The sequence below is a fragment of the Mastomys coucha genome, unplaced genomic scaffold (assembly GCF_008632895.1).
Source record: "Mastomys coucha isolate ucsf_1 unplaced genomic scaffold, UCSF_Mcou_1 pScaffold12, whole genome shotgun sequence".
Lineage (NCBI taxonomy): Eukaryota > Metazoa > Chordata > Mammalia > Rodentia > Muridae > Mastomys > Mastomys coucha.
Window position 1 is genome coordinate 60,475,419 of NW_022196894.1, and position 9,362 is coordinate 60,484,780.

The window sequence follows — 9,362 nt, forward strand, 5'->3', positions numbered from 1 at the left end:
ACTTTGCTGTGTGCTAACAACCTGAACAGGTGATGGCAAAGCTGAGAGAAAAGGAAATGTGGATCTGTGTCTGCATTAAAAATGTAAAATTTTGTCAGCTACCAAATGCCTCTTCCCTCTCCTTTTCCCAGCCCCTGGAATCAGTGCTGACTGTGGCCATCTGGGAAGGCAACATAACCAGATGGCCACTGTGAGCTACTGGGGAGGCCCTGCGGCAGCGTGAGCCCACAAAAGAAATCTCTTTGGGACACAATGAATAGAGGCCTAATTTATATTTTAGGGCTTTTGAAGGAGATTAAGCACCAGGGTGGCATGATTTTAAACCAAAGCTGAGAGGGCGTTTTTCTTTGTCTGTATTCCAATGAGGCTGAATTATAAGTTTGGGAAGCTACAGAAGTGTGAAAAGATGTCACAAGAGAAAGCAAGGCCAAATCATTGCACAATCCCAAACACTGTGCACAAAGATTGTGGTTAAAGAGCTTTATCAAAGCACTGTCTTCTGCAATCGATTACTGTGGCAGGGATAATGACTTTACCAGGGTTATAGCCAGCTGGGGATAAAGGAATAATGTCCCTCCCATTTTTATGCTAAAACAGTTGAACAATTGATAACAAGGGATTAGAAATCAAAATTATATTGCAGCCTTGCTCTATTCAGCCTGGTGTCAAGGTCGAAGGGATATGGTTCATGAACTTGGGAAGTGCTAGTGCATTTGCCATGGGATGTCACAGGCCTCATGTGTCCACAGCTCTGGCAGATACTATGATGATAAAAATTAGTTCCGGTCCAAGAAAATCATTCACTCAGATACAGAACTCATCTGCCGTCTCAGACTTGGATCCTAATCCCCGCTTCATCTTTTCTTTATGAGATGCGTATATTAGATTTACTGATACACTGAAGATCCATTTCCCATGGGCGATGTCTCATAAACACTGATGAAGGCTTCTGGAATAATAAGCCAAGGCTCATGCAACACCAGCCTAAATGAAAAATGCAATTATTGTTTATCATATTTTTTGCATGCTTAGTAATTCCAATTATTATTAAAGCTCATTTTACTATTCATGATTGCTTCAGATAACTTGTGACTGACTCCCATGACTATTAATGAGCTCTTTATTTATTAATTCAAAATATTGTGTTCATTGTATATAGATACACACATATAATCCTTAACCTTGAGGGATTTGTACACACACAGACACACACACACACACACACACACACACACACACATACACACACACATGTATGAAGAGGCATGCATATGTGTATATGTATCATATGTTTAGCTGTGGAGGTACACGGGAGAATAATGCACGGACATGTTTCAAGATTCCTTTAGTGTTTTTCTTCCTTTTAGTTAGCATCATCTTTGAAATAAAATAAACTGTAATTAAAAAACTATATGACCACTAGTTCTACTTCTTCAACTTAACAGACAGATCTAACATGAGTACTAATCTACCTTTGCAGCTATAATCCTAAATTTTAACATAATGAGTTCCACCTACAGGTAGATATATATGTATATTTATAAATATATATATTATTATGTGTTAGTTTATATGATATAATATATATGATATATACTATATATATCATATGAAGAGGATGGAACTCATATATATATATACATACATATATGTATATATATATATGGTGGAACCATTTATATGGTAGAATATATATATACATACATATATTTATGATATATATTATATTAAGAGGTAGGAATTTGTATAGCATTCTTCTTACCTTCAAGCATTTTATTGTCTAATGGGTTGGATGGATCACATCTGGAATTTTCTGTTAGAGATATATTACCAAGAAGTTAATCTACAAATAACGGTGACTGAGGGCAGTTTGAGGGGTCTGTGAATATTTCCTATTACCTTTGATGAGCCACCCAGGTTAATTAGCAGACACAATGCATGGACGTTTCAGGCAGAAGGGGCAACTGACAGGCCAAAATAAGACAATGACTAGCATAGTAGATGAGAGAAACTGCATGTCTTCTACTGTGGTTATTGAAGTTTGAATGAGGAGGGATGAGGATGAGATGAGGCAGTGTCTATATCATAGGAGGACTCATTAAAATTTAGCATTATATCTGCAAAGGTAGATTACCACTCATATTAGATTTTTCTGTTAAGGTGGGGAGAAAGAACTAAAGGTCATATAGAGTTCTTATTTTAATTATAATTTATATATTTTATTTAAAAGACGATGCTACCTAATAGGACATAGTTCCTATAGAAGAAAAACATCAAGGGAACATTGAAACATGTCCCTATATCATTTCCTCATGTACTTTCCACAGCTAGACTATATTGTGGCACTACAGTATTTTGCCAGGAGACTGAAGTAAGCATGGAGAAATGGCTTCTAAGACACCAAATTTATTGATATTTGCTAACAGTGAAATTAACAAAGGAGCTCAATTAGTAACATGGAAGCCAACAAGAAGCATATGCATTTCTAAGGTCCAATATTCAGTAAAGGCAATGGTCCAAGAAAGGAACATAGGGTCCTAACAGTGATACAAGGATGGCCCCTAAAGCATGTCAACAATTAACAATCACATGTGGCCAGCTAAACCACAGCACTTGTCCCAACCTCAGACTTTTATTTTCTTTTTATCACATCACTTACTGAAGGAAAGTGTTTTCTTTCTTTCTTCTTGTGCTATCAGGTAGTCGCTATAATTAATGGCACCATGAGCTTAACTTACTCTGGAGAAAGCTAAGCCTGCGTGTGAAGAAAAGCCTATATATATCCTACTAGCTTGCTCTAACTCCCAGTTCAAGTGATTATCAGGAGGGCTTAGTGGCCCTCCTAATAATCTTATCTGAATGTTCTGGTCTTAGTTAGCTTTCTTTGCTCCCTTGACTTGGCAAGAGTCTTGAGAACGGAAAGGAGGCATTTCAGGGACATGGTGTTAAATATTCTCCATTTTTCAATGTTCGCGTATCTCCCCTTGATTGTGGATAGGAACTATAAATAGAGTGAGTAAACTGGATATGACAAAGGCGATGAGCAGTGTCTTCCTTAATGATGTTACTTGCTGGCTTTGAACTAGTCATCTGCTATGTTGTGAGAGGTCCTGAGAGGTTACTTGGCAAGGAACTGTAAACATCCTCCAAAACACAGGAGTGCCCCCCTGGATGACAGCCAGCAAGCAAGCCAAGACCTGGGGAAAAAATCCCACAGGGAGCTGAAGTTTGCCAACATCTACATATGCCTATAAGAGGACCCCAAGGTCCAGAAAGGAACTCTGCATAATCTGCCCCTTGATTACAGTCCTTTGAGAAGCTGAGCATAGGACACAAATAAATTGTGCCTGGGCTTCTGATGACCAAAGCTGTGAGATAAGAAGTTGCTGATTTTTAATGCTGTGCAGTGTATGTTAATTTCTTATGTGGCAATAGAAAATTAGTATTAGAAAAGAATGGATCTAGAAAAGTTTTTAGAAATAAGATTGTCCAGATTTTGTGGGTTCATTACATGTGAAGAATGAAGAAGTGGGAGGGACTGGGTGAATATAGTCCTTGCTATGCATTCTTATGTTTTTACCTCAATGCCAAAGCTTGCTTAATTAGAATGCTTATGTTAGGTGTGTGTGTGTGTGTGTGTATGTGTGTGTGTGTGTGTGTGTGTGTGTGTGTGTGTGAATGCGTGTGTGTGTGTGTGTTTGTGTATGTGTTTATGTGTTTGGTTGGGAGATCATACTTAGCTGTTTCTTAAATAAGTCTGAAATTTCTTAGACTGGTCAAGGTAAATAAGCTTGCTAGGTATTTATCCACATTCCTTGAACCAGTTGTGGTACTTCTGAGTCATCTTTCACATTGCCTACCATATTTTCTATCATTCAGGTCACACTGCCTGCTCATTGGATAATTGCCACATGCATTTCTTGCTTCCTTTCTTTCCTGTCCTACCACCCCATATTGTCTTTATTGGAGACCTTCCCTCAAATGAAACACTCTTTTTATTGTGTAGCTTTGGGATAACTAAGACTGAGAGAGGCCACTTTAGATTTTAAATTTGAGCAATATAAGATTTCTGTGTTCTCTTCAAAACAAATATTGGCATTTAAGGTTAATACCAGCCAATTTGGGAAACTGATCAAGATAATCATAGGTAACTGCAATAGAAACCAGAAATATCCATGCCCGCGTTCTTCTTCCAACTCTTCCCTCCCACATCTCATCTCTACTTCTTCTTCTTCTTCTTCTTCTTCTTCTTCTTCTTCTTCTTCTTCTTCTTCTTCTTCTTCTTCTTCTTCTTCTTCTTCTTCTTCTTCCTTTTTAAAAAACACTGCATAAAATTAGTGGTAACCATGTGTTGGGTCATCCACTAGAACATGAGCAGTGGCAACCCCCAAAGAAAAATGATGCTTCCTTTCTCAGTAATGGTCAGCTGTCATTAGTTCATCAGCTAGGGATGGTGTTTGGAAAGCCTACCTTCTTCTGTAATGTATTTCTTAACTGGCTTGATTGTATTCAGATTGGGTGTAGGTATCCACAACTCCCATTAGTTCTTATGCCCATCAGCCTTGTCATATGCAGAAAACACAATTTATTGGCATTCTCCCATCCTCTGTTTCTAACATCCTTTTCAACCCCTCTTTGATTATGTTCCCTGAGTCTGATGGGGGAGAAGTTGATACAGATTTCCTGCTTATGGCTGAGTAAGAAATATAATATTAAGTGCTTTTGAAAAGTCATATAAAAGTACTGCAAAATAGTGAAAAAACACATGCCCATGGAGAGAATTATAACTTAGCTGTTGTATGAAGGTGTTACAGATAAGCATGGTTTAGATACACTATACCAGTGGTTCTCAACTTGTAGGTCATGACCCCTTTGGGGATCCAATGATCCTTTCACAGGGATTGCCTAAGACCATTAGAAAACTCAGATATTTACACCATGATTCATAACAATAGCAAAATTACAGTTTTAAAGTAGCAATGAAAATAATTTTATGACTGGGGGACAACACACCATGTGGTGTCATAAAAGGGTAACAACATTAGGAAGGGTGAGAATAACTGCTAAGGCTTTCTGGGGAATATTGTCCCCAAATCCACATTACTTCAGGCCTTGGATGGTGGATATGGGATGTAGATGAACAACAGTAGAAGATATAGCTGAAAGGGATCTGCTCTGCTAAGAGGTGGGCTACATGACTGAAGGACAACCAGACTGAAAAGGATCAGAGACATCCAGAGTTCTGACTCTCAATTAACACTGAAAATATTCACCTTCCAATTTTAATTTAAGAAACCTTCCTACCTCCAGAGAAAATTCTATGCTGTTCAATTATTTGTTAAAATGTAGGTGATAGTTAATTAATTAATTGAGACAAAGCTCTGTATGTCCTGAGACTCACAATATAGACCAGGTTGCCCTCCACCTTAAAGAGATTCTCCATGTTTCTCCCTCCCAGGAGCTGGGATTAAGGGTATGCAGGATCATGTCCAGGGACTTTTTCTTAAGAATAGAACTATATGGTCTTAAATGTTATAAACATACATTACCAAATTTATCATGAAAACAATTTAGCACTGAAGTGACAGGAGGTTATAAACCATGTAACAGACAAAACTCAAATCCTGTAGTTTCACCAGTACTGGAATTTTGAAACAAATAAATATTATCCTATTTCTCTCTCTTTACTCTCTGTCTCTGTCTCTGTCTCTCTCTGTCTGTCTGTCTCTCTCTCTCTTCTCTTTCTGTCTGTCTCTAAATTACTTTGTGTGTGTGTGTGTGTGTGTGTGTGTGTGTGTGTGTGCATGCACATGCATAAATATGCCATGCATCACATGAAGGGATCGGAGGACAGCTTGTGGTGTTCGCTTTCTTCTTCCTCTGTATGGTTCCTGTGGATGGAACTCAGGTTATCAGTATTGGTGGTAGGAGTCTTTTCTCATTCTGCCTTCTTGCCAATGACCTTCCCATGTGTGTGATTCTGTCCAGTGTAAGATTTTTAGATGCCTGTCCAGAAGATTCCGGCTAGCATTCTTCTGCTTCTTCACATCCTCGAGTTTTGACAAGCAAAATGTTCTCCAGATACTTCTGAATGTACTCCAGGGAACAAGTTATTTCTTTCTTGGAACGTTTGGACTGCCATGTTAAAAATAGAGCATACATTATGAGACAAACTGTTTTGAAGGAATTAGTACTAGAAAGACATTTGGCTATTAATGGTCTTAACAAAACTGGTCTATATGGAGAGAAAGAAAAGGCTATATAAAATGAAGGAATAACTGCATACAAAACTGAATACACTGAGTCTATCAATATAATCTGGCAGTTACCATGGTTTAGATGTGATCTGATCCCACCATAGTTGTTGTTAGAAGTTGTTTGCCATTATGGTGGTGTTGGTATGGATCTCTAAGTAGTGACTATATTATTTGAGCAATCAGTACCCTTCCAAGAGGCAAGGCCTTGTTCCTGTGGGACTGGATTACTTCCTTTTCGCATGGGATTGGATTGGATTAGTGAGCATTGTTATGAAGGGAGATTCTCTGTGTCTTGTGTCTTATACTCATGGCAGGTTTTCTTTTCTACTATGTGACCCTTTACCAAGAAGTTACTTGCAGCATCATGAATGTGGACTTCCAAGTCTCCTGATCTGGAAACAAAACAAAATTCATTTTAAAATAATCTTTCTGTTTATAAGTCTTCTTGAGTACAGAAATTGACTGTGATTGACAAATACAGAGTTTATGTGAGGGAATTAGTTAAAGATATTGTTATGGAGAGATTTTACTGGATAATGTGTCAGGGTATAAAATAACAATAGGTTTTTACTGGAGAAAAAAAATGAGATGAATACAGATAGACAGACGGGGTCTTTTAGAAACTAAGAGACTGTCTGGAAATTAGGCTATGAAGTCAGAAAGTCTGAGTTCAAATCCCAGTTCTACCACTTATTTTCAGTATGACCTCAAACATCACAAGACTCTGTTTCCACATCTGCAAAGCAGTGGCAAGGGATGGCACCTGGTGTGGCAAGAGATACTTTTGAGTGTGAAGACAGAGAAAGAATCCAGAACACATACAGTTGTGAAAATGTAGCTTTGAAAGTAAAGATAGACAGCAATGGGGATGCCTCTCAAAGACCTCTAGAATGTGCATGGTCCCATGGGTACTTGTTACAGCTGTATAATGAATCTTATGCAGACTTCTACTTCTTAACATATGTATGTTTCTGTGTATATTTGTATGATATATGAAAAGTACAATTTTGAAAACAGAAGGAAACTTTTATGTAATACCCTTAAAGCTTGAATCATCTATCTACCTTGTCTATCTATCTATCATCTATAGTCTATCTATCATCTATCTATCACCTCATATATAATCCAGCAGAGATTAATTTTATATATACATATATTTATATGGGCATTCAATTGAGGAATTATTTATAACTTTGAAAAAACCAAAAGAGTTAAAAATCCTGTCATTTTGCTTAATTATGTCCAATGACAGGAACTCCAGATCAAGAAACTACTATATGCATCTACTTAGTGTAAGCTATATCAATCTTCCTGTATCATTCAGTCAAAGTTTAACAACTTGTTATTATTCTTAAATCCATCAAACAATTGACTTTCTTGAATTCTCTTTGAGGGTTCTCATTCCACTTATTGTTATAGTATATGTTAAGTTTATCTTATATACTCCCCCAATCTTTATTATGCTAATTTAAATTTTAGATGCAGCAGGACACCATAGAATTGGATGTGGAGACATTGCTATAGATGCAAGAGGCTCTCCTTTGCTGTCTGTGATGGTTAGTGTTGTACACTAGACAGAATTAGAGTCACCTTGGAGATGGGCCTCAGGACATGTCTGTAGGGGGATTATCTTGATTACATACATTGGAGTAATAAGACTTGCCCACTGTGAGTGGCACCACTCCCTATCTCGGATCCTGGACCATATAGATTGTGAAAGGAAACTGAGAACCTGCATAGTATTCACCGCTCTCCATATGGCTGTTGATGTGGTGTGAGCAGAGCTGGTTCAAGCCCAAGCTGCCTGGACTTCCTTACCATGATGGAACTTGTCCAGGAGCCAGAAGAAGCCCTGAATGACACAGTTGCTTTCCTCAGTGTCTTATAGGAAATAAGATAAGCAATAGGAAAATGAGACACACTGAGAGGCTTGAAGCAGGAGGGAAAGGCTTACAGATGTTACTCAGAATGAGAACTGCATTTCTGACAGGCATCTGCCACCATCAGTTACAACCCTCAAGAGGAAAGCAGGGGAAGATATGTTTCTCTCATTTATCTTTCCTTCTGTCATGGCAGCTCACATTGATGCTTCCTGTTGTCTGAGAACTCCCAGAAAGCAGAGAAATCAGGGAAAGGAAATTGACAGCTGATCTGTGCCTAGCACAACTAAGATTGTGCCTTAGGAAATAAAACCTAGGTAGAAGGTCAAAACAAACTTCAAAGCCAAAAACCAACAAGTAGCTAGATCTGTAGAAATAACAGGAGTCTCTGAAAATCTTTTGCCAAAAACAGTGATAAAATTATTCCGTTAATATTTTTACAACTTTGAGAATTAAGGAACTTTTTTTTTTTTAAAAAAATGGTTAAATTTCAGTGATGTCCTTGACATTTCAGCAGGTGTGTATTCAACTCACCTCAATGTCTACAAATAGCCTTAGGAATGGAATTGGGCAGGATGGCTTGGTGGACAGAGATATTTTCTTTCTTTCTTTCTTTTTTTTATTATTATTAGATATTTTCTTTATTTACATGTAAATTTCTCCATTCCCAGTTTCCCCTCCAAAAAAACAAAGAAACAAACAAAAACAACATAAACAAACCCCTGTTGCCTCCCACTTCCCCATGCCTGCCACCCTGCCCTCTCCCACTTTCTGGCCCTGGCATTCCCCTACCCTGGGGCACAGAATTTTCAAAGGGCCAAGCTCCTCTCCTCCTATTGATGATCAAATTGCAATCCTCTACTATACACATACTGCCAGAACAATCAGACCCCTCCAAGTGCAGACCTTGGTTGGTGGTTGAGACCCCAGGAGCTCTGAGGGTACTACTTAGTTCATATTGTTGTTCGTCCTAAGGGGCTGCAAACCCCTCAGCTCCATTGGTTCTTTCTCTAACTCCTTCACTGGGGACCCTGTACTCAGTTCAATGGATGGCTGTGAGCCTCTACATCTGTGTTAGTCAGGTACTGTCAGAGCCTTTCAGGAGATAGCTGTATTTAGGCTGGCTTGCCCTTCCTTCAGTCTCTGCTCCATAGTTAATCTGCAACTCCTTCCTTGGGTATTTGGTTCCCCCTTTTAAGAAGGAATGAAATGTCCACCTTTTGGT